The 25,764-nt window shown below is 45.1% G+C and overlaps 1 protein-coding gene across 8 annotated transcripts in view; it reads right to left on the bottom strand.

The window, feature by feature from the left end:
- Positions 1-25,764, bottom strand: part of BLACAT1 (BLACAT1 overlapping LEMD1 locus) — a 129,696-nt gene that overhangs the window by 20,538 nt on the left and 83,394 nt on the right. Inside the window, exon 1 of one of the 8 annotated variants that reach the window (XM_053250536.1) lies at positions 25,124-25,371. The exons of 6 other annotated variants lie outside the window; for them this stretch is intronic. The gene's annotated coding sequence lies outside the window, so the exon portion shown is untranslated. Of the gene's footprint in view, positions 1-11,582; positions 12,028-25,123; positions 25,372-25,764 lie in introns of those variants that run through there. One more of the 8 variants, XM_053250530.1, reaches the window with a different exon arrangement.

Here is a 25,764-nt window from a genome sequence, read left to right as displayed (position 1 = left end):
TATTGGACTTCAACTCCCATAATCCCCAGCCTCAGTGGCCTTTGGCTGGGGATTATGGGAGTTGAAGTCCAATAACACCTGAGGACCCAAGTTTGAGAATCACTGGTTTAGACTCTTTGGTGTCACACGGGTGCCACTAATTCCCTTTTGACCCACAAGCCAGTAGGATACATTCATTTTTTAAGAAATTGTTGAGTTTTTAGACTCTTTGGTGTGTAATGAGTCTTCATAGTGAAGACTCATTACTCTTTAGACCCCTGCTAACTGGGCAAAGAGGCACCTTTTACCGTGGTGATTCTCTTTATTTAGCAGGGGGAGAGTAACTGGCCCTATCCACCTCCAGCACAGTACCTCCAGTGACTGTTGCTGATGTCTATCTTATGTTTCTTTTTAGATTGTGAGCCCTTTGGGGACAGGGAGCCATCTTATTTGTTTTATTTCTCTTTGTAAACCGCCCTGAGCCATTTTTGGAAGGGCGGTATAGAAATCGAATTATTATTAATAATAATAATAATAATAATAATAATGACTTTTTATCATAACTACCTTATCCTGCACAGAACATCTTCCTGCTAGGACTTTATTGCTCTCCTTACCTCCCACTACAGCACCTGCTTTATTGCTCAGTGTCAGCTATCCACTCTCAGCCCCCCTCCCCTTCACTCACTCACTCACCCACCCCTTCCCCCTCACTCACTGTCAGCTACCCCATTCACAATGACCTCCCCCCCCCACTCAATCATTCTCATCCACCCCACTCACAGCCACCCCCTTCCCCTTCACTCCCTCCCTCCCTCAGCTCCAACCGCCGGCCTCTGATGCCCCACCGAGTCTCCTCATGAGGAGGATGGCCAAGCCAGGACTTCCCATCCAGCCTGCATGGACAGCCCTCAGTGCGCATTCCCATCCTCCTCACAAGGAGACTCAGCAGGGCGATGGAAGCCGGCAGTTGGAGCCAACCTAGGCCGCTGCCAGGATGCCACTGCTCAATGTCTCTGCTTCTTTCTTCGGCCTTCCCTCCCTCTTCCACCACCACACTCCTGCTCCTCCTTGGCAGAAGCTGCCCCTCTTTCGGCCACTCAGCCCTCCTCTGTGCCTGCTCTCTCTTGTCGAGGGTTGTCAGAACTCTTGTGAGATGTGCCCCATACCGTGAGATTTGCCATGTACATCCTTAGGCATATACATCTCACTATGAAGACTCATTACACACCAAAGAGTCTAAAAACTCAACAATTCCTTAAAAAATGAATGTATCCTACTGGCTTGTGGGTCAAAAGGGAATTAGTGGCACCCATGTGACAACGATCCCCCCCCACAACCTGCAAGCCAGTGGGGTACTCAGTTCATTCAAACCACTTCAAACAAAAATTCCTTAAAAATCACCCCTTTGCCCGATTCCTTTGGAGTTTGGTAGTTGTCACCCATGGGATATGATGCAATGGCAATGGCAAAGGGAAAATCAAATCTCAAATTGATTAGAATCAAATCTGGGGAGATTCAATTCAAGTTCTATTTTGGCCCGGGATAACAGGGCAGACTAGTTTTGAGCTTGGATCACTTAAATAGACCAAATTCTATTCAAATTGATTCACTCTCAAGACAATTTGCACATCCTTACTTGATACTGCTGTCTGGAACAAAACTCATTCCACACATAGATGCAAAAAATTAGAGCTCTATATAACATCTCCATTATTATTATTATTTCAATTTCTATACCGCCCTTCCAAAAATGGCTCAGGGCAGTTTACACAGAGAAATAACAAACAAATAAGATGGAACCCTGTCCCCAAAGGGCTCACATTCTAAAAAGAAACACAAGATAGATAGACACTAGCAACAGTCACTGGTTCTAGGTACTGTGCTGGGGGTGGATAGGGCCAGTTACTCTCCCCCTGCTAAATAAAGAGAATCACCACGGTAAAAGGTGCCTCTTTGCCCAGTTAGCAGGGGGACTTTTCTAGACTCAGCAAGCTGCCATGTGAAAACTAATGGAACCCCACTACCACTGGAATTCTTCAAAGACAAATAATCTACCCCCCCTTGGATTTTCTTTCTCGGGGAAACTATTTTTATTATTGATGCATCTATGTGCATCTTCTCTTTATTGAGCAGGGGGAGAGCAACTGGCCCTATCCAACATCCCATCCCCAGTGGCTGTTGCTTGTGTCTGTCTTAGGTTTCTTTTTAGATTGTGAGCCCTTTGGGGACGGGAATCCATCTTTATTTATTTTATTTCTCTATGTAAACTTCTTTGGGAACTTTTGCTGAAAAGCTGTATATAATTAAAGTCGTCATCATCTGCCTCCCCCCACCCAACCCGGCCACCCCCTCAGTAGGGCTGCTAATATCACCAGGGGCTTTTGGTGGCTCTGGGCTCTCAGCCAATGCCTGAGTTGACTGACCATTGACTCCAGCTCTGCATGTACGCACCATATTTTCAGGACTCCCTTTGCACTGCAGCCCCTTGCAAAAGCAGCAGCGTGGGGGGTGATGGGAACTGCAGTTCCATCAGATGGGGGCTGCAGTGGGTTCATCTGCTGGCTACCTTTACTGATATGTCTATGTATCTGGTGACTATATCAGGAGAGAGGAAAATCAATCTGAAAACAAGATCATCTGCTCTGCTACCATTCTTCAGTCCCTGCTAAGTAACAGTCTTATGCAAGAAAAGAGGGCTCTGGTTTGTTAGAGCCCTACATAAGAAACCTGCAATCAATACCCTACTGAGTAGGCTTCCTGTATGATACTGAACACGTCTTTACGGCTGTGCAACTTTATGCACATTACTATGGTTTACTTTTAGAATTGTGCCTCATCTCTCATGTTGTACCGCTCCAGTGCCCAAATACCTGTCAACTGGAAGATAGCACGAAGCTACAATAGCACTGCCAAACTTCACTGGATTGTTGAGAGGGAAGCCTTTGGCAGAGACAATAAGCCGCTTAATCTGGTCCTACGAGATTCTCTGGTCATGGGAGGGAATGTACAGAGTACCTGGAGCACATTTGCTTGCCAGCAGACCTGGGTGGTCTTGAGTGACAAGAGTCCACATTCCATTAGGGAGCTATTGATGTCTATAAGAAAGCTTGTAGCATGGAGCCTTTTAAAATTGACCCTCCACTTTCCATTCTGGTGCAGACAATGATGAACGAGCCTGGAAAAACAGAGGCGGCACAGTTGAGTCAAATGGTCCTGTTTTTCTTGAACATGGAGAAAAAGGATCTTTTAAGGACTGAGGAATAATTAAAAAAGAAATGAACTAGTGCTGGTGGAGTGACAGAGGCCCTACTTGATTTGCAAAACCCAAGCATATTTCATGGCTGGGCTCTGCCCTCTTCTATTCAAGGGAGAGGATCCTTTGAATAGAACCCTCTGCAGCCAAGAAAATGCGGGGAGCATTAAAAATGTAAAGCCAGAGAATTCTCTTTAGTCAATTGCTTAACCTCAGGCTGTGTTTGTCACTGTCAGAGTGATGAATTGGGAGCTGTCTGAAATCAGCATGCTCACTTTAATAATGTCACTTTCCCTGAGCCCTAATAAATGTCTTTCTGAACCAGCTGGACAGAACCAATTCCTTAGACCAACAATTACTGATTTCACCAGGTTTTTGCTCTTCTTAACAGTTAGGTCCTGCTGCTGAAATTGGAAATCTTTATCCCTTTCACACACTCTCTTAGCAATGAGGAAAGAAGAAGATCCAGATTGTTAAAGCTCTACACAGGGAACTGAGGCAAGAGACAAGATTACCATTTATAGAGAGCAAAGAGGTTGGCTGCTGTTTTTATCCCCATTTTTAAATATCCACACAGTGTGTACTAGTGAGCCAATCTTTCTTTCCAGAAATACAGCTTCTTAGAGCATCTCTCTCCAGGAAAAGTGCAGTAGGAAACATTTGGATATAATCTGACTAAACCAAATGTGCTGTTATGTCAAAATCATGGAGAGTGATAACATGAAAATGGCATCATGTTATTACCACATAATCAAATATTCTTTGCACAAACAAAAAAAATATTGATCACATGACTGCATTGATCCCTCTACAATCTATGTTTCAAGAATTAGATCAGCCACCATCCCATTAAATCAGATGCAGCCCTTCAATCACTAAAATGAATGTATTTGGTATCCATCATAAAGGGACCAAACAGATCAGCCTGTATAATTTATGAATGATCTACATGCCTACCATTTACAAAGATCCATGATTAAATATTTGCATGTGCAAGTTACCTAATCTAATATACAATGCTATTTTAGAATACGGCCTATAAGGCAGAGGTTAAGATGATGAATGTTAACTCACCTCTAGCACTATGACAGATGCTGCTCCAAAGAGCCAAGAGGGGGCACACACTCCCTTAGCTACTCATAATAAAGAACCCACAGGATGACTAGATGTAAAGGAGAGAAGGTTGGCAGATGTGGCTTGTCATATATGGGTGAAAGAGAGACACCTACTGAAATTCCCTCTTCAATATAATATTCAGAGTGCAGGCTTCCTTTGCATCTGGTCACCCTAAATAAGCTGTATGCAGCCAAGGCACTTTCATCTTTTCAGCAGCAGCAAGGAGCAGTGGCTACAGGGTAGGATGGTGTGCTATCAGAGCTGGTGTAGGGTAGTAGACTTTGGGGCGAGTCACACGATTGTCCTGGGCGGGCGCAGGGGGAAAGGCTGCACTTAACGTACCTTCCCCCTAGATGGCCAAACTTTCCTTCATCAGTGTGCCTCCCATGTGCCCACATGGAAAGCCCTGCTCCATTCAGCTGCATGAAGCACAGAGCAGGGAGGCATGATCTGGGGCCAGAACTTGTTGTTCTGGCCTCTAGGCATCCCTCAGTGTAGTGCTCAGCATGTGCGTTGCATTGGGAATTCCCCCATCAGACGGGTGCTCTATGCGCCCGTCTCTGTGACCCCTCGGGCTGCACACAGCCCAAGGAATCACATGATACCCAGTAGCCGGGGTAAGGGTGCAAGAGCATTGTTAACCTCGGCTAACAGCTGAGTTTGTTAAGGGGGTTAGGAGGGCTGGGAGCAAAGAGACCCACAAGGATCCTGCTGCTTCTCACAACCAGCCTAACCCTGCTTGGGGCTGTGAGAACAGCCTCTTTGATTGAGAAGACCTGGGTTGAAATCTAGGGCTGCCTACCTATGTCCTCATTTCTACGAAAAAGAGGAATGTCCTTGAGGAAGGCAATTTATTTGCTATTTGCATACCCGCACATGTGAGCCACTAGGCAGACTTAACCCACTTGATTGACTGATTGACTGTTAGATTTTTATACCAATCACAAGTCAGCAGCAAAGCCTATCAGCTCCTGGAGACCAGGACTCAGGGGCATAGCTATAACTGAGCAAAAGGGTTCAAAGAACACGGGCCCCCAGCTCCCTCCCTCCCTATTTTCTTCATTATCTCCCTCACTCTGGGGGGCTGCCAGAGAGAGAGATGAACATGGGCCCCCTCTCCCCCAGCTACGCCCCTGCCAGGACTACCAGTCCAATGCAGAAAGCTGACAGGTAGACCTGACCACCTTTATACTAGTAAATAGGGTTGCCCAGGCATGGGAGACCAGATCTACCTGTTGCACACAGGAGGCCCTGGGTAGACCTGGCCTCCTTCATTGCTCCAGTAGCCAAGTCTAGGGATGTGCACGGAACTAGTTCAGAGCAGAGTTGCCAGAACCTAAGGGTTATACTCGTGGGTAAAATGGGCCATAAGCCAGAATTTGGCTTTTAAAAAGCCAAATCTGGCCACCTAGGTTCAGAGACCCTTTATGGGGCTCCAAACCGGTTCAAAGGCAGCGGGGGGTGTGTGTCTCCCTTTAAGAACAAGAGGAGGGTGCACTTACCCCTCCCGCAGCCATTCCCCCACCGGCATCTGTTTTTTTAGCAGCCCATCGGTGTGGCAGCGTACCTCTCTGCCGCCCCATTGCCCTCCTCTTCCGGATATGACCGGAAGTTGCTGATGTGCCAGCCTGCACGTGCAGGCGCATCAGCAACTTCCAGTCATATCTGGAAGAGGAGGACAACGGGGCGGCAGGGAGGTACGCTGCTGCCTTGATGGGCTGCTAAAAAACCTGACACCAGCAGGGGGAAAGAGGCAGGAGGATTAAGTGCACCCTCCCGGCGGGACCTTCGAACCGCCCCATGGTTCCGTGCGTATCCCTAGCCAAGTCTACTGGGCAGGGTGCCTCTCTACCCAAAACAACGGGTGGACCTGACCCCCTAGTTCTCCAGCAGCCAGTCCTATCACCACCATTGCCAATCCACTAAAATTGATTGGTAGTCTTGGCCTCTGTTGCTCTAGTGGTCAGCTCTACCACTGCCATGGCAGCTATTCTATCCAAATCAACTGGTAGACTTTTAATTTGGGGTTTTTTTTTTTTTAAAGGTAGTAAAAAGAGGGTCCTAATTTTTCAAGCTGAAACTATTGTAGCATACCTGTGAACATTTTGGCAGGTAAGTTGTGGCCCTATTCAAATCCCCACAAAATGACATGATCTCTCAGCCTCTTTGCTTTACCAAGATTGGTTAATCCCACACATGCTGCTCCTAATTTTCCAGAGGAAGGGTGGGATGCAAACAAGACACACATTTTTGCTTCCATTTCCCCTGCACTTAATCCTTCAACTTTTTAACTTTTAATTCTCATTTGACTTCAAGGCTGCTTCAGTTTCTTTGTTAACAGCCAGCCTATGTAGCATGCATGCTCATGTGCATGCGCACACATACAGCTCCAATCTTTTCCAACTCCAGCTTTAAAAAAAATGTAAAGAGAAATAAACTCAATTCGTAAAGGAAAGTACTATCCCTTTAAAAGGAAATAATGATGCATACAGCTGGTCTTTCAGGCTGCAGTGTTTGCAGATAATCACTAATTAAAACATTGCTTCTGTAAAGTATGCTGATCCCATTGATTCTAACCCCCTCTCTCCTCCTCAGCCCTCAAATACACACAGTTAATTTGCTGCTAGGAAAGCAAAGTCGCAAGGGTCCTCATTATAAAAATTTCACTGGCTGCAGCTAATGGTTGTAATTAATAGGTGCAATAAATTTCAAATGGCCAGCCAGGGTGTTCATTAGTTTCAGCCTGAGTCAGCACCAGTGGGTAGCCTGTTACTTAATAACCCATTTTCTAACAGAAGAGGGAGTGGGTTTCCTATGGTTCAACACAACCAGAAATCTCCCCTCTCCTCTGCCAAAAAGAGAGGGATCAGAGTATATAATTTGTAACAAACAATTTAGATGTCAAGGAGAACAGGTCAGGACCCCTGTATCTTTTAAAGGAAGAAAAAACCCCAATTTCACATATACACTGATGGGGTCTGAGCTGTTGGTGACTGACCAGGAGAGGGATCTTGGGGTTGTGGTGGACATCTCATTGAAAGTGTCGACTCAATGTGCGGCAGCTGTGGAAGAGGCCAGTTCCATGCTGGGAATCATTAGGAAGGGGGTTGAAATTAAAAATGCTAATAATGCCCTCATACAAAACTATGATGTGGCCACATTTGGAGTACTACAGACAGTTCTGGTCACCAGATCTTAAGAAAGACATTGTAGAACTGGAAAAGGTGCAGAAGAGGGCAACCAAGATGTTCAGGGGCCTAGAGCACCTTCTTTATCAGGCAAGGCTATAGCACCTGGAGCTTTTTATTTAGAAAAAAGATGACTGAGGGGAGACATGATAGAAGTCTATAAAATCATGCATTGTGTGGAGAAAGTTGATAAAGAGAAAGTTTTCTCCCTCTCGCATAACACTAGAACCAGGGGCCATCCCATGAAACTGATTGCTAAGAAATTTAGTACTGACAGAAGGAACTACTTTTTCACACATGTATAATTAACCTATGGAATTCTCTGCCACAAGATGACAGCTAAAAGTCTGGATGGCTTTAAAAGGGGTTTAGTTAAATTCATGGAGGACAGGTCTATCAATGGCTACAAGTACCCACATGGTCCAGTGCATAATCATAATGTTAAGGCCAAAGATGGATCAGTGCTCTTGATCACTTGATCTACGGAATACCACATTTCTAAGCATCCTGTTTGGGAAGGATGTCTTGTTGGACTCAGGAGAGCCTAAGCGGGGTGGGGGGGAGAGGAAACTTTATCTGTACCCAGAGGGGCCCAGCTTGGGCTGCTAAGCCCATTATCATGAGGAGAACATTGATTAGCGCAAACCAATTTCCCCATATCTAGATGGGGTGTTCAGATCTTGTGAGATTTGCTGGACCTAATAAGAGCAGTGTAGGAGCACAACAAGAAACGTTCTGAATTGTGTGAACTGCTGGCCCATTCCTAATGATGGGAGGAACTCTTGCTGCATACAGCATTTGCCTCTTCAGACAAACACTGTTCTTGGTGGTGGGTGGAGGCTACAGTGCATGTTGGCAGGGCGGAGTTTTCAGTTGACACTGTAACCATGTACTGTACATCAGTTATTATTTCCACTATTTTTAAAGTTGGGGCCACTTGGGCAAAAAAAAGTCAACATGAGAGCCGTTTCCCACAGTGCTGATCTCTACACAATACAGAGCTTTTATCGTGCTGGGAGAGAGACGGAACCCTCTCTCAAGAGCTCTAGGAAGAAAGCACTGGGAAGGGTTACACTTCCCAGCATTCCACACACACCTTCCAAGATGGCACAGGGGCTCAAGAGGAGACAGTTTCCCTTAAAGGAGCCCCCAGTGTTAAGCAAAGCACTGCACTGCAGAGTCAGAATGGGTCACCTTCCCATGGTGCCAGTGGGACCATGCAGAATATTCAGCTTCAACCAAAGCTATGTGCAGGCCCAACAAACAATTAGGGAGCCAACTTAGGGTTGCTGGGGGCCACCCCAGCCCCTGGACTTTACGATGAGCTCTGGTATACATTGTACATAATTACTGAACACTTCAATAGGGCTATGCTAAGCAAGTTTTTCAGCCTCTTGGGTCTTCCCCCCACCCCCCATTCCCTTGAGGTATGAATGCACTCTGTGGGTTTTTCAGTGTATAAGCACAAACCACAGTACAATCTGTGAGTTTTCCAAATCGATTATTTTCCAGGAGATCCAAAAGCAAACACACACAAAAGCATCTAGCACCTAGGCAATATTTCCTCACCTACCTACACTACACAGAGAACCTTGGCAAAGAGAGACAGCCGTGAGAGAAGCTCCTCCTCTGAACATTTTCTTATGTGATAAAACATTGGTTTATGCTTAGATCAGTCTCTGATGCCAGTGGAAAACCTATAGTAATGATTACGTTCAGTTTATTTTCTGCATACTATTGCACATTAAGACCTCTTTCTACATGGTGCAAATAGTGTGAGGAAGGCTATTTTGTTAAAGTCATGTCTAAAAATGGTTTGCCAGGCTTTATGATCACTCGAAGTTAAAAAGACATGTGATGGTGAAGGTTGGATCACTCTTTTACCCAATATATTCCATGCATTGAATTTAAGGCTGTTATGGTGACACCTGAATATCTTTTGCTAATGTTGTCCTGTAGGCCCATAGTCAGTATGATGAGTATTTGAGGGGGGGGCATCACCTGAATGAGCAAATTAGGATCACCTATCCACTTGACATAGATTTGATGAAAGAGAGCCCTTGCTCCAGTGGTGACACCTCTGTGGAATTCCCTCGGGAGCTGTAGCAAGCTCTGGCTGTTTTTAAAGGTGGTTTACCAACATTGGCGGACATCCAGACTAATTAAGTGCATGAGTAGCAAACATGAAACACATGCTGGGGGGGGATTTTTGTCAGTCTCTACTTCCTATTAAAGCCCACTGTGCCCCCTCCCAAGTATATCTCCGATATGTCATGTAGTCCCTAGAGATATATTGTAGGTGTGCCCCCTTCAGAAGGAAGCGGGGGTCAAGGAAAATTGCCCTTTTCGCACAGGACATGCTGCACATTCAGTGCCTTAGTGCTTCATTAATCTGGATGTCCCCCAGTTATTTTGCATGGTTTGTCATAGTTATCTGAGAGTTTTTGTGCTGATTTTAACAATGCTGAGTCCTTTTCAACCTGCTCTGTACACAGACTGAAAAGGGCTCAGCAACCTTAAACCAGCACAAAACTATCAAAATCCATCCATTAAAACTTAGGCAAATTGTTGTTCTTTTAAAGTGTGACAATGGTTTTTGTTCATCACCTTGTGAAAAGGATGCTTTTAAAAGGCCTTTTAAAAGCATTGACAGAGCCCTATGTAAGGTGACAAGTTTCTTCTTACACTCCCTTCCTGGAGGTCAAATGTGAATGTTGCAGAAAACCAAACAGTTGAGGGCTTCTTTGGGTATCTGCTTTGCTTTAAAAAAAAAATCAATAGCACAAAGAGGAAAACAAATGGCAAAGGACAATGATCTAACCTACATTCTGAAAACATGCTGATAATAAACTTGTTCAGAGCTACTTTGCTAAACATTCACATACAAATTAACCCTGTTAGATGTGTTGGAGATGCATTGCACTTGCAAAGAATCCAAACCACAATTCAGACCTTCTACTAGCTGGCAATATAGGATTTTGGACCAAACTACATGTTACAGACACAGTGAGCTTGTAATTGGGGCCAACATCACTGATTTTTACTCAAGTGAAATAACACTGGGGAAGAGGTCGGATCAGGACAATAGCTTGTTGGGGGAGGAAGGGGTTTTAACCTTTTGCCCTGCCACGGCCCCAGCTCAGATTGGGCCTTCCTACAGCTGCTGTTTCTGCCAGTGGGGAGCCTCCAGCCCAGGGAAATTAGCAGCTGCAGGACCCCAGTCAGGATCAGGACTGTGGCAGGGGGGGAAAGTGGGAAAGCCCCCACCCACCCACCCTTTCCTCTATGCCAGGGTGCTGATCCATCCCTCCTGTGCAGCTACTATTTAAGCTTTAAACATCAAGCATGTTGGGCCCAGTCATGAGCTTAACATAGCATAGGGTTTGGGGTTGTGTTTTTTTTAAGTGCAATCAGACAAAAACAAGCAATTTCTTTTTTAAGTGCAGTTCTAAAATAACATTTGTGTAATTCAAAAATTCAGGTCATGCAAAAGTTGTATTAGATGATGTAAAAGTGACTGATAACAATGAGAAATGTAAAGTGAGTAGTCCAGGCTCCTCTAGAACCCAGAGCCTGATCCAGCATACCCATTTCTCCTGCCCCTGCCAAAGATGCTTCTTGCAGATTCCACTGCTATTCCCTACAGAGTCTTCACCAATGAGTATCACCCTCTTCTACAATAGTGCTTTTGACTGAATTGAATTCCCAGTTCTGAAGATTTTCTCCCACTTTTTGTAGGCTTCTAAGTGTCATGGAATGTGACCCCAGGCAACAAAGTATGTGTGCACAGACCAGGGAAATGAATACATGTGCATTGCCACAGCATGCTATATGTGAGAATTTACACTCCCTGTTGTTCAGAAATTTCCTTTTTAACAAGCCCTGACACAACATGTAGTTTTGCCCTCTTTATCCAAGGTGGAACAACATGCAGCTCTCCAGCTCCTAAGCAATACAGTATTACCTAATTTGACTTCCATTGCCTCTGTTCTTAGCATGTTTTTAAAATTGATCTCCTATTTTACAAATATAAAAATAATTACCAGTTTTTGCTTTGCTTCTGTCTGTTGTCTGATGTACCAGGGACATGTGAGTTCTGATAAATACTAGAGACAAATTCAGCTAACTGCTGTTCATATTTCCAGATGAAGATTCTCAGTTCTTTCCCCAATTCCAGCTAGGGTTGCCAACCTTTTTAAACAGGTCATGTCTGCTGTGCCTTTAACAACAGCTTAATCAGCAGACATGAGCAGATGATCGTGCTTATCTCCATGTCATATAAAGTATCACCTGTCCATTTCTGCAGGGTGGTGGGTTTTTTTTGTGGTTTTTTTGCAACTGGTGTTAAAGGTAGACAACCAGGCTCAGCTAGGTTTCTCTGCTCAGCTGTCAATCCCAATGCTTGCATACATCTGTGGAATCTGAAATCATTTGCAATTCTGAAGTAATCTGCCTGCAAAGGTTTTCTCCACTGCCATTTTAAATCTGGAACAGACATAGCTCAACAGTATGCCTTCCCCTTTATATCATTTTCTTCCTTGATAATTTTTTTTTAAAACATCCAGCCTAGAGAAGAGTTCTGTGTAAGTCTAAAACTCACACACTACTTTATGAAAATTGGTTGATCCTTATAAAGGTAGTATGTCCCTGTGGATTTCTTCTTCTTTTTTTAATGGACCACCATAGCTAACTATTTTCGATGTAGGAATCAGAGAGTAGCAGAATTGAGCTAGTCCCATACAGGAAGCGCCAGGGTCCTTGAAGAGCTGTTCCTCAATCCCTTTTGGTAATGTTGACCATTTAAAAGTCTGGCCTTCAAAAGCTCCTGGGCCCCCGGTTGCAGCTGCCCTGATCATTAAGGGATCCAATTGAGAAAAGAGAGCGAAAACAGTGCTGCACATTCCATAGGGGTTTTGTTCCAATTCAGGCTCAGCTAAAGGCAAAGGGGATTTTGCTCATTACTTTCCCAGCACAAGAAAACATTTTGGTTTGCAACAAAGACGCTGGTTAAATGGATTCTTTATCCCCTCCATCCCTGTTCCTGTGATTGCTAGTTAATTAGGCGCTGGCCATCCAAGTCCTACCCATTCAGGACTACAAAGGGTACAATCAGAAACGCAGGTGTGTGGTATGACCTTTGCAGTTGGTCCTGCAGCAGCTCACCAAGAGAGTGCCTCCCATAGCTGACAGCACTTTCAAGGGTGGCTATGTCAGAAAGAAATTGCAGCCCTCATACCCATAGATATAATGTGTAGGCGGGGGCGGGAGGAGGAGTACATACATAACTTTCTTGTTCATTCAGTTACAAAACTGAAAGTTGTTCAGGTTAGCTCCTTACCACAACAACATGTGATAAGGCACTAACATGGACTTAAGGAAGTTTGCACATGCATAGACTATGTGAGGGGTTGCCAGCTGAACAAAAATACCAGCTTGGCCTGCTGCTGCACTTTGAATAGCAGCTTGATTTCCAACAATAGGCCAGTGAGGCTTTTGACAGCATGGAGATAAACGTTTTCACCTGCCAGGGTCCAGTACAGTCAGCTGCCATCAAAGGCAAAGCTGCGAAGGTCAGTTGTCAGACTTAAACCTCTTCCAAGTCTGCAGGTTTTGATATGGCACCAGGGCTGCATAACCTGGGCCCTTTGGTTGTTTTTGGACAACTCCTCCCATGATCCCCAGTCTGAGTAGCCAAAAGTCAGGGATGATGGGAGTTGTAGTCCAGCATCTGCAAGAGGGACAAAGTTGTGCAGCCCTGTGCTGTGCTCATCAGCATGTAAGGGCAGGTGTGACAAGGTGCTCTCCAACAGCATGCCAACAGAATTCAGGTGCAAGATAAAGTTTGGTAGAGTTTACTTAAAAGTTACAATCCTGAGTATGCTTCCTAGAGAGGAATTCCCATTGACCTCCATGGAACTTAATTCTGGATAAACATGCTTAGGATTGTGCGGCAAGTGTGTTAGCACCACCATATGCCGAGGGTGGAGAGTAGTACAAATGCATGAACAAGAGCTTTCAGTGCGGTTAGTACACATACAAGGCAACCCTTTAAAAAGTCTTCATGTGCATAAGAACATAACATAAGAACAGCCCTGCTGGATCAGGCCCAAGGCCCATCTAGTCCAGCATCCCGTTTCCCACAGTGGACAACCAGATGCCGCTGGAAGCCACAGGCGGAGTTGAGGGCGTGCCCTCTCTCCTGCTGTTACTCCACCGCAACTGGTACCCAGAGGCACCCTGCCCCTGAGGCTGGAGGTGGCCTAAAGCCCTCCAACTAGTAGCCGTCAATAGACCTCTCCTCCATGAAGTTATCCAAACCCCTCTTAAAGCTATTCAGGTTGTTGGCTTTCACCACACCTCGTGGCAGAGAATTCCACAACTTGATTATGTGTTGTGTGAAAATGTACTCCCGTTTGCTGGTCCTAGATTTCCTGGCAATCAATTTCATGGGATGACCCCTGGTTCTAGTGTTATGGGAGAGGGAGAAGAATTTCTCTCTATCCACTTTCTCCACACCATGCATGATTTTATAGACCTCTAACATGTCTCCCCACAGTCGTCTTTTTTCTAAACTAAATAGCCCCAGATGTTGTAGCCTAGTCTCATAAGAAAGGTGCTCTAGGCCCCTGTTCATCTTGGTTGCCCTCTTCTGCACCTTTTCCAGTTCTACAATGTCCTTTTTTAGATGTGGTGACCAGAATTGTACGCAGTAGTCCAGGTGTGGCCGCACCATAGTTTTGTATAAGGGCATTATAATATTAGCTGTTTTATTTTCAATCCCCTTCCTAATGATCCCTAGCATGGAATTGGCCTTTTTTACAGCTACCACACATTGAGTCGGCACTTTCAACGAGCTGTCCATGACCCCAAGATCCCTCTCCTGGTCAGTCATCGACAGCTCAGATCCCATCAGTGTATACTTGAAGTTGGGGTTCTTTGTCCCAATGTGCATCACTTGACACTTGCCAGCACTGAACCACATTTGCCACTTTGTCGCCCACTCGCCCAGTTTGGAGAGATCTTTTTGGAGCTCTTCACAATCCCCAGAGTAATAAATACTCCCCAGAGGAATACATTCATTTGCCTCTTCTTGGAAGCCGTTCTGATAGTTATTGCAACTGGACTTGTGGCTCAAGAGTCCCAGCTTATCAAACTCTTGCCTGTGCCTGCGCAACTCAAGTGTGAGAAAGCACCCGTCTCATTACCCGCATAGTTGTTCTCCACATGCCTAGTTAACTATCACTTTGTGTTTCTTTCTTGAAAATGATTCTGCTTGTAGCATTGCTTCTGATGGGCTGCAGAGGAGGGAACCTTTGAACTCTATGCTTGAAAGGCAACACTTTTTAAAAGAGAAACCTCTTATCCTAACTGAGCTGCATCCTGATCACACATTGAAGCGGCTTCCCTTCAATTCTGCACAGAAAGAACCCCTCAGAGATTGCTACACCTCTGTCTGTTCTTTCACTTACTGGTCTTTGCCACATTCACCCTCCTGAACCTTGCCAGATCAGGCCTTCCTCATTGACCCCTGGTTACAAAATAAATAGGGGTGATCTTTTTTTTTTTTTTTTTTAAGGAGAGTGGGTGGAGTTAAGGAATCTGGATATCATGCAGCTTTGCTGAGGTGCTCAAGGAAGTGGATTATTCCTCTGTGTAGCCCATGGCTTTTAGCCCTACATGAGTTATGAAAAGCAATCACATAGGAATAAAAAGCCATAGACCACAGCAGAGGGCTTAAGGAGGATAAACTGAAAGCCTTTAGAAAAATACAAAAGAAAGGGATGAAAATAGGAACCCTCCTCATGCTGGGGCCACCTTGACTCTGGCTCCAACGGTCCACATCACAGTGTTATTCCAGGAAGTTTTACCTTGGCTAGTCAAGCCCTCAGTTATTGCTCCACACTGATAGTTTCCAGTCTGCTGTAAGCTCATCCCTAATAAAAGCTGCTTTGCCTCTTTTGAGCTCAGACTTGCAATAAGCTTTTAATGCCCTCATCCTGTTTTTGTAAAACAGGGAATACAAATACAAAAGTATATATTTATATACTGCTTTTCAACAAAAGTTCCCAAAGCAGTTTACATAGATATAAACAAATAAAAGAGCTTCCTGTAGGGATGTGCGAACAGGTTCAACGTTCAAGAAGTTTGCCGTCAAACCTGTTTGGTTCAAAGGTTCAGGGTCAAACCAAACCATCCCCTGTTTGGTCCGACCCAGGATTGAAAACACCCCCAACTGTTCGGGGGTTTGCAGACCTTTTTTAAAAGAAAGAGAAAGAAAGAAATTTTTTTCACCTTATCCTCCTCGGGGGAGTTCCTGGAGGCAGCGGGGGTGCGTGTGTCGTGTCTGTGGAGGTTCCCCCTCCCTCCCACCGGCTCTCTTTATGGTCCCCTCCAGCCGGTTCAGCCCCTCTTGGGACAGTTTTCAGCATTCTCCCCTCGGCACGGTGGCCATTTTTGAGGTTACGTGCCTTGCAAAATGGCCACCGCGCTGAGGGCAGAAGGCCGAAAACTGGCCAAAGAGCAGCTGAACTGGCTGGAGGGGGCCATAAAGAGAACCGGTGGGGGGAGGGGGAAACTCTGTGGAAACACCACCACCCCCGCTGCCACCTCCAGGAACTCCCCCGAGGGGGATAAGGTAAAAAATATATATATATTTCTTTTTTAAAAAAAAAAACCATTCATGAAGCCCCCTGGACCGAACCAAGCTGGGTGGGTTCGAGGGGGTGCTGGACCAAACCAGGCCAGCTGGTTCCATGCACATCCTTAGCTCCCTTTTCCCAAAGGGCTCACACTAAAAAAGAAATATAAGATAGACACCAGCCACAGCCACTGAAGGGATGCTGTGGGGATAGATAGGGCCAGTTGCTCCCCCCCCCCCGCTAAATAAAGAGAATCACCACTTTAAAAAGATGCCTCATAGATCAGTTAGCTGGGGACTAGCAGCAATGTCTTAGAATGAAGCCATTTACAGAAAATGCAATCCACAAACCTACTTGCTGGGCCAGAGCCACCATTGGGCGTATGGACTCAAAGAACCCAGGCTGCCACCAATCAGGTGCTGTGAGCGCAGCCTCAGACGTGAGGGCGTTATTTCAGTCCCAAACGGGACCATGCGTCCCCTTTTGGAGCTGAAATGGACCCATGCTGTGTTGGCAACGTGGCCAGAGTGACAGGGGGAGCTGCTCCTGGTCTCATGGCCAACACAGTGGGGCCGATGGATCTCCCACCCAAACGGGGCCGCACGGCCCCATTTAGGAAAGAGATCAGCCCGTGCTGCATTGGCAGCACGGCTGGAACAGCTCTCCCGGCCTAAGGCAGGGAGAGTCACTCCGGACCATGCTGCCCAGGCTGATGTCCCTTCCAAATGGGGCCGCACGACCATGTTTGGGAGGGAGACCATGTCCCCCACGTCTGACATCAGATGTGGGGGCATGGCTAGCCGAGCCCCTATGTCTGACATAAGATGTGGGGGGGTGGACCAGGGGGCACGGCGGCAGCCGCACACGGGCAGCCGCTAGCCTCCCTACGCTCCTGCTACTTGCATTGCCCTGAATGCCCCAGCAAACCCAGGCATATGTGGTTCCAGACACTAAATGATCCACAGGCCATGTAAAAACCTTCTGTCTCACTAAAATGTCAAGCCTCAGCAAAGCATGCTGACTGCTGAACACTTGGGCAACTGAGTGTTAATTTGCAAACTTCTGAAAATAAAGTTGTGTCCCCAGCTGTTTCGAAAAACTTACTAAAGAACTCTTGACAAAGGTCCTACAGGGCAGACCTCAAGAGTAAAAACTGAAAATCCTAATTCTCAGATCAGATTACTAGATACTATTTTTCAGGGAGGGCAACCATTATATTCCCCTCAGATATTTTTTTCAATTTAATGCAACATGGATAATCGGCATTAAAAATTATACATTTAAAGATACTTGCAGAAACGAAAACACTTAGAGGTCATGCACACGACCTTGCTGGGGAGGGAAGGAGGGCTGCCTTCCACAGCAGACAAACAGCGGCTGTCCTCTCCTCCACCACAACACGTGCCCACAGGAGCAGTGGTGCGGTGGAGGGAGAAGTTGGGAGCGGGAGGGAGGACTTCCCCCCTCCCCCATCCCAGGGTGCCCCAGGGTACAAGGGCAGCTGCTCCTTCCCCCCAGCTCACAGCTGGAAATGGCAGATGACCAGTGGGGGGGGGCGGGGAGTTGTTTAACTCGGCGGCAGTCACCCAGACGATTGGTGGCTGAGGTTAAGCGAACCACAGGTTCGCTTAACTTCAGCTAAATGCCGGGTTTGAAAGTGGGGCTTGGCACGGGTGCAGCACCGGGAACGACCTCATTCCCAGTGCTTCATATGCGCAGTCTAACTCAGGCTGGGGTGCCCTAGCCTGGGTTAGGCTGCGCATGTGCATACCCTTATAGTTGATCATTGTTTGCATGTTCCATTATTCATTACGGTTAGTAATCCGCTTGCTAACTGTGTCACAAAGTGAAGGGAAGTTACCAGGCATCTGACAAGCCAAGTATTAAAATTGTACATGACAAACTGCTTCAAATCAGTCACAATTGGTTCAGTGTTTAGCATTGTAAATTTCATGCACTGAGACCTATTAAAGCAGTCAAATAGCCCAGTTCAGTTTGAAAATTCACAGTGGTCCTTGAGGTCATTTGCTTTTCTCCTGCAATATGTAGAGAATAAAGTCTTGCTACCAAAAAGACTTAGGACCGTTTCAGACATGGAGCCACAGGTTTTCATGTACATGATGCTCATTACCATGCATGTATTATTATTATCATTATTTATTTATTTATCTAACATATTTGTATACCACCCAAAATGCAAGTCTCTGGGCAGTTTATAACAATACAATAAAAACAACAAATAAAAACGTTGCAACAATTTGAAATTTAAAACAATGTTAAAACTATTAAAAACCAAAACCATCAAACTATTAAAACAGTGTCTAATTAAAAGCCTGGGTGAACAAATGTGTTTTGACTGCCTTTTAAAAAGTTGTAAGAGACACATCTGAAAGAGAGGCTTCCCGAATTTTTTAATAATAATTTCAGGTAGCATTACCTAAAAGATAATGCATGGGTGAAAGAGGACCCACTCAGTTCTCTTTCAACAGTACATTTTATTTCATCTTGTTCCCGAATGTGTCTTTTACACATTCTTTTGTAGGCATGGGACTGTGTATCATACAGTCCAAAAATGCAGCTTTGGATATGACAAGTACACAGCCAAAGCTGCCCTTAGATGGTTTCCATCAATATGTTACAATGCCCTTCAGACTGTGTCAAATGTAATGGAAGACAGAAAGAGGGAAAGTGACACTTTTAAATTAAATGTACGTTTCTAGTCAGTGTAGGTTTTCATTTCATTTACAGACACAAGAAATGCAAGACTTGATTTAAGCATCACTCATGGAAATGGCCTGAACTGAATGAATGCTGGCGTGCAGAGCACTGAAAGGTGTACAAAACAAAACTTTTTTTGTAGCTCCCAGACAAAAGGCATAAAGAGAATGGTACTGAGTGTACAGTTTCCGCCTCCTGCGTTTCAGGTGGATGGTCTCCTCAGCTGCCTTTTCAAAGAAATGTCTCTCTGTGCTTACGAGGAGGAAACTACAAAAAGAAATAAGGGCTCTTGGAATAAGGAAAATGCTTTAATTAGAGAGGAACAAAATCTCCCTGGTTCTCCTTCCTACAGATGGGAACTGTTCCTACTCTTTAATGAATGTGTCTGCACCTTCTGCTCAAGATGGAATTTGTGGGCTAAATCTGTGGAGTGCCTGTGGAAAGCCATGAATTTATATCAGTTTGCCCAGCTGAAGATTTGGCTCTCTGCCTTTACTTTCTCCCTGTACATACAATACTCTGACTCATGCTTGCTCAACAACAGTGATTATTTACTAACTCACCAAGATAGGCGGATAGCTGGCAAATAAAGCATTCTCACCACCCTCTTTGTGCATTGCTTTAGGAAATTCAGTTACTTTAAAAAGCACTTTCCCAGACAGTAAATCTTGCATCCTGCAATATGGAACATAGTGCACACCTTTCTCCCATATGCCGACTATCCAAATATGTGCTTCTACAGTATTACCTATTTTCTTATGAAACCAAAACTGTGTGTGCAGGAAAGTTATCCTACCCAGTACACACACACAGCTCCATGTGGTCAGGCTCCCATGAGTGATATGCAGGCACAATATGTGTACCGGCTATGTGTCCTCTTGGAAAGAGAGGCAGTAAAGCATCTAGAACATCTAGTCAAGCTCACAAGAATTAGTCCTACCACCGACACGCACAGATGCAGGTGAAACTCGGAAAATTAGAATATCGTGCAAAAGTCCATTAATTTCAGTAATGCAAATTAAAAGGTGAAACTGATATATGAGAAAGACACATTACATGCAAAGCGAGATAAGTCAAGCCTTAATTTCTTATAATTGTGATGATCATGGCGTACAGCTCATGAAAACCCCAAATCCACAATCCCAGAAAATTAGAATATTACATGGAACCAAGAAGACAAGGATTGTAGAATAGAACAATATCGGACCTCTGAAAAGTATACAGTGTACTGTGCTTGATTGGCCAGCAAACTCGCCTGACCTGACCCCATAGAGAATCTATGGGGCATTGCCAAGAGAAGGATGAGAGACATGAGACCAAACAATGCAGAAGAGCTGGAGGCCGCTAATGAAGCATCCTGGTCTTCCATAACACCTCATCTGTGCCACAGGCTGATAGCATCCACGCCACGCCGCATTGAGGCAGTAATTGCTGCAAAAGGGGCCCAAACCAAGTACTGAATACATATGCATGCTTATACTTTTCAGAGGTCCGATATTGTTCTATTCTACAATCCTTGTCTTCTTGGTTCCATGTAATATTCTAATTTTCTGGGATTGTGGATTTGGGGTTCTCATGAGCTGTACGCCATGATCATCACAATTATAACAAATTAAGGCTTGACTTATCTCGCTTTGCATGTAATGCATCTGTGTCATATATCAGTTTCACCTTTTAATTTGCATTACTGAAATTAATGGACTTTTGCACGATATTCTAATTTTCCGAGTTTCACCTGTATAAGAGTCAAAAGCCCTTTTCAGATGTTATGAGCACCTCAGGCACTCACACTTACAACTACAAAAGCAGAGGAAGTCCCATCCCACTCTGCCACTGCCACCCACTCTTCCTGCCCAGCCAACATGCTTACAGCGCCGTTTCTCTGAAGGGAGAGGTGCCATAAGCGTGTTCACCAGCTACTCCATGAGCTGCAACCTGGATCGATCCAGGTTGCTGCTCATGGAATCATCAGTGAACATGCTTATGGCACCTCCCTGTTCAAGCAGTGCTATAAGCATGTGCGTCCAGTCCACTGGGAGGAGGTGAGCAGTGGCAGCAGGTGGGTTACTCACAGCAGTAAAAGATCGACTGCTTTTGCAGTTCCAAGTGTGAGGGCCCATGGCATTCATAATGTCTGAAGAGCGACAGAGTGGTCTAGTGGAGAGTGTTGGATTTGGGCAAGCTAGATTCAAATCCCTGTTCAGTGATTAAACTCACTGGATGACGATGGAGCAGGCACGGTATCTTAGGGTCCTTCCAGACAGCAATAAGATGCAATATGTGAGAAGCTTTCATACAAATTCTTCATGGTCAGCTCCACCTGCTGACCAGCTCTTGCTTTCCAAGAAGAACGAGCCCCTTTCCCCATTCACCAGAAAAGTAGTAATCCATTCTGCTTGGAAAGCAAGCACTGGCTGGCCAGCAGGTAGTGCTGCAGAAATAATGCACGATTTCTGCTCTGCATCTGAACACAGCATCATCAAATCATGAAATTGTGCTGGGAAGCAGGATTGAAGATTCTCACATACCATATTTGTTTGCTGTCTGGAAGGACCCTCAGCCTAACCAAGCTCACTAGACCAGGGATGGTCAGTTGGACTACAACTCCCTGTACTAGACTGTTGTAAAGCTAAAGCACGGGAGACCAGGTACATGGATCTGAGCTCCTTGGAGTGGGATAGTAATAATTCCTTCAGAGTTGCAATTAATGCTTCCCACTCATTCATCCTATAGCTTTAAACTGCTTAATCTTTCATGAGTGAGTACATAAAACACTTTTAAAAGCTGTGTTTAACATTTTATGTTTAAAAAAAGGTTTGGTTAGAGTTTTTTTGTTTTTTTCCCCTTTTAAATTGTTAGGGCGTGGAATTAGGGTAGTTTAGTTGTGCCTATCTAGCAATACTGCTGCAGATATTTCCTGCCCAACCCTATGCTTTCTTTGTAGGTACTATGCTGTAAAACAGTTCGTACAAGGTTGTAAACGGAGTACATGCTCTCTGTTTCAAATGATATATTCAATAATAATTTCCACAGCTGTGAAGTGGGCATCTAGAACCACTTTTCTTTTTACTGCAACCTGCAATAAATAGATCATTTACTTTTACACAAGTCTGAAAACTACATATACTGCTGCTTCTGTTGTATGGGCAGGGATCTTATGTGGTATCCTTAGGGCATATATATACTACACGTATTGCACATTTTGTACAGCACTCGGTCATGGCAGGACAGGAATTATATTTCACAACTCCTATTCTCCAGTGTGTAGGGAGCAATTGCTGATAACTTACCATCACCCTATTTCACAAAGAAAGTAGCCAGTTTTTTTGTTTCTGCCATCAAAGTGGATGGCAAAGTGATACAATCTGAATTATTCTGAGTCAATGTTTCTGTTTTTGAGTGTCCTGTGAATTTCTAATGTCATTGTTTTAATTACCTGGTTTTTTAAAATTCAAATATCCTTTATTATGACTATGGCTAAACAAATAAACGGAGTGGTTGGTTGGTTGGTTGGTTGGTTGGTTGGTTGGTTGGTTGATTGTTAACAGACCGTCCTATCAGCCTACATACTTTAAGATGGCAAAACTTTGAACTATGGCATAGGCTTGAATCGTCCCTATTTACCAGGAACAGTCCCTATTTTCTAGAATCTGTCCCTGGCAAATCGCTTCCTTTTTTGCCCCTGTTTTTTACCTCTTGGGCAGGGGAATAATTAGGGGGTGGCCCACAAGGTACAGGCCCCCCAGTGAATGGCTCAGAGACCTGAATCTTGCCAGCCACCTTCCTCCTCCATGACCTCTTCCAGAAGGGGAGTGCAGCAGTGGAAGCACCTGTCCAAATCATGGGAGATCACCTACTTCTCTGCTGCCTCCACCTTCTTAGGTGTTGTACTGTAATATTAGAGACTTTAAAAAAAAAACATACATAATTATTCTTGGTGGGAGAGGTATGATTAAGTGGAGCTTGGGCCCGGGCCTCAGATCTTTTACGTACCTAGCATCATACCTGCTCTTTGGGATGCTTTGTTCACTTTCTTTTTCATTTGAGTTGCTACAGTTGTCATTATCAGAATTTACCTCTTTCCCCAGAGTCTCTAGAAATTAAATTTCCAAGTGGGTGGGTGGATTTTGTGTGTTTGTTTATAACTACATTTTTATACTGCCTCATACAATCATCTCTAGGTGGTATACAGATAATTTAAGAACAGAATAAAACCAATTAATTAAAACAAAACATAAAACAATAAAACAGCGTGGTTACACATATCCAAAGGCCTGGCTAAAAAGAGGCATTTCTAGGGCTCTCTTAAATGCATGGCCAAGCATAGATTCATCAGGTCTCTAGTGTACCTGCATGTAAATGGGTGCACAGCGCTAAGGTACAATGCAGTACACAGGATATTGTGGGTGGAATCCAGTCTTCAGCAAATGTGTAATAGTGGGAGGTGGGGTTGAGGCAGTAATCCTTGGTATGAGAATTGGTTGTTACAAGTGTATCCCACATTCCATCTATGAAATGGGGGATGGTATGAGTTTGACTCACCTACTCTGGTGATCTGGAATCATGTGCGTTGCACACACTTTGTTAATTACTTTCCATCTGCTTGTAGTCAGAATAGTACGCCATGCATCCCTGGTGCCTGGACATGCCCCTACACATTGTACACCATACCTCCCAGGTTTCTTGGCCATGCTCCCTACACAATCACAGGCATGTTCCTATTTTCATTGGTGCAGTGTTGAAGGGTATGCTATGGCTGAGCAGAAAGAGAGAGAAAGAAAGTAACGGTGTGCCTCATAACCCCGCGTCCAGAACTGTACCAAGCAATTTAACGTTGCCACCATCAGAACCAGAAGAGCTGTCCTACCCTTTGCCTTCTCTGTGTTGCTTCCAGAGGAAAACAATATATCCAGCCACAAAAGAGTACAGGACAAGTAGGGATGTGCACGAGCTGGTCTGGTGCCTTCTTTGGGAAGTACCGAATTGGCTCGGGCAGCTGCAACCAAACCGGTTTGGTGGGGCAGGGAGCAGTTCCCTTCAGGAGCTGGTAAGCAGGTCCTTACCTGCTCCACTGCCACCCTGCTGCTTTTCCAGGTGCAGCGCTTGCCCTAGCAATGGCCGTGTGGGGCTGTGTGGAGCTGTTCCCTGCAGCCTGTGCATGCAGTGCCAGCACGCACATGGCATACATGCGTGGATGCCACGTGCATGGTCAGCAATACCATGCTGACCACACAAATGCATGTGCGGGCACCATGTGCATACCCATGCCCTGCACACTGGCTGCAGGAAGCAGCACTGCAGAAATAGCACTGCAGCCCTGTGCAGCCATTGCTAGGGTGAACCCCACACCTGGAAAAGCAGTGGGGTGGCAGCGGAGCAGGTAAGGACCTGCTTATTGGCTCCTTAAGGGAACTGCTCCCACCCTGCCAGCCCATCCATGAGTCATTTGTGCACATCCCTAATGATAAGATTTCTTGACTTGAAGCTCCCAAGATGACCTTATTGAGAAGCACAAGAGGTATAATTATTGATAACAACAAGCAGAGAGACACACATGCTTTTGATGGATTAACCTCCATTTTGGATGCTTTGGTTAATATTCAAAAGCAATTTGAACATACAGAAAGGTGAAAAAATTGAACAATGTATACATAAAGGACATTTTCACAGGTGACACCTGAATGTTTTTGTATATCCCACTTCCATACATCAAATGAAAAAAGCGACATTGAGATACATTTGGTTGGCTCTTTCATGCCATTAACACATTACAATGGTACATTCCAGACCACAAAGACATTCAGCATAAGTTGTGAAAACACTCACTTAGTCACAGCTTTTTATACTATACCAGATTAATTTGTTTAAAATAGCTATCACTGGTGTCAGTGCTCTGTCACCAGTATAGATTGCAATCAGCACACAAGCATGCACAAAAACTTGGGAAACCTCCACTCTTTGCTTCTCTTCAGCCTGTGTGTGTATAAGGTTCAATATAAACTGTCAGTGGATAACTAATCTGAGCAATCTTGAGCATACATGCTCCCTAAAATCATGTGCCCACCCCCATCTCCTTCCTCACTACTACCCCAAGTCAATTTTACCCATGTCTTATGCATAAACACACCACCACACCCACCCACCCACAAACAAACACACACATAAAAGACTAAAGCTGGGACTATTCTGAAGTCTCCGGTCTGACCACCAGGTGTAGATGATCTCACCTTCTGCAGAGTAGGGCCCCCCCCAGTAGCAGAGATGATGCCAAGACAGGCAGTCTGGCTGCAGGCCTTAAGAAAAGCAAGCGTAGCAATACCCAGGAAAACTGGTTCCAAGAAGCCAGGCTGGCTTTGTCCTTCCTAAAACTTCTATCAAAGAGCAAGTTTCAGAAAGGATTCTTGTTTGTCTGGTAAGCACCATAAGAATCCAGCGGGTGGCTAGTTAGCACACTGCATGCCGGTTCCTACCGTCCGACGCCTGCCTCCGAAATCTGAGCAGTGTCCAACTAAACTTGACTCCTTTTTGAATTCCCTGACCCCTCCCTTTCCTTCCATCCCTGCTCTCCTTCCCTCAAGGTTCTTCCACCAGTAGCCCAGCAACTACTGTTGTGTTTCATACTTGAACTGATTCCTCCGCATCAAGGCACTTGGTTGTGGTGGAATGGGAGGGGGGAGAGGAGAGATCAGGTATTTCTCCATTCCTGACTCTGGAGGGCCTTGGTAACAAAGGCTCTATTTAACCAGATCCTGTGAAGCAGAAACCTCTTGTATCTACTTCACTGCCTTTGATCTAACTCCCCCAGTGGGATGTGTATTAGTCCTGTCCCTCCTGCTAAGCTCTTACAGCCAAGAACCTGGGGTGTGAG

Source organism: Hemicordylus capensis, chromosome 4 (genome assembly GCF_027244095.1).
Source record: "Hemicordylus capensis ecotype Gifberg chromosome 4, rHemCap1.1.pri, whole genome shotgun sequence".
NCBI lineage: Eukaryota > Metazoa > Chordata > Lepidosauria > Squamata > Cordylidae > Hemicordylus > Hemicordylus capensis.
The sequence above is the reverse complement of the archived record's forward strand: the minus strand, read 5'-3'. Positions and strand labels throughout refer to the sequence as shown.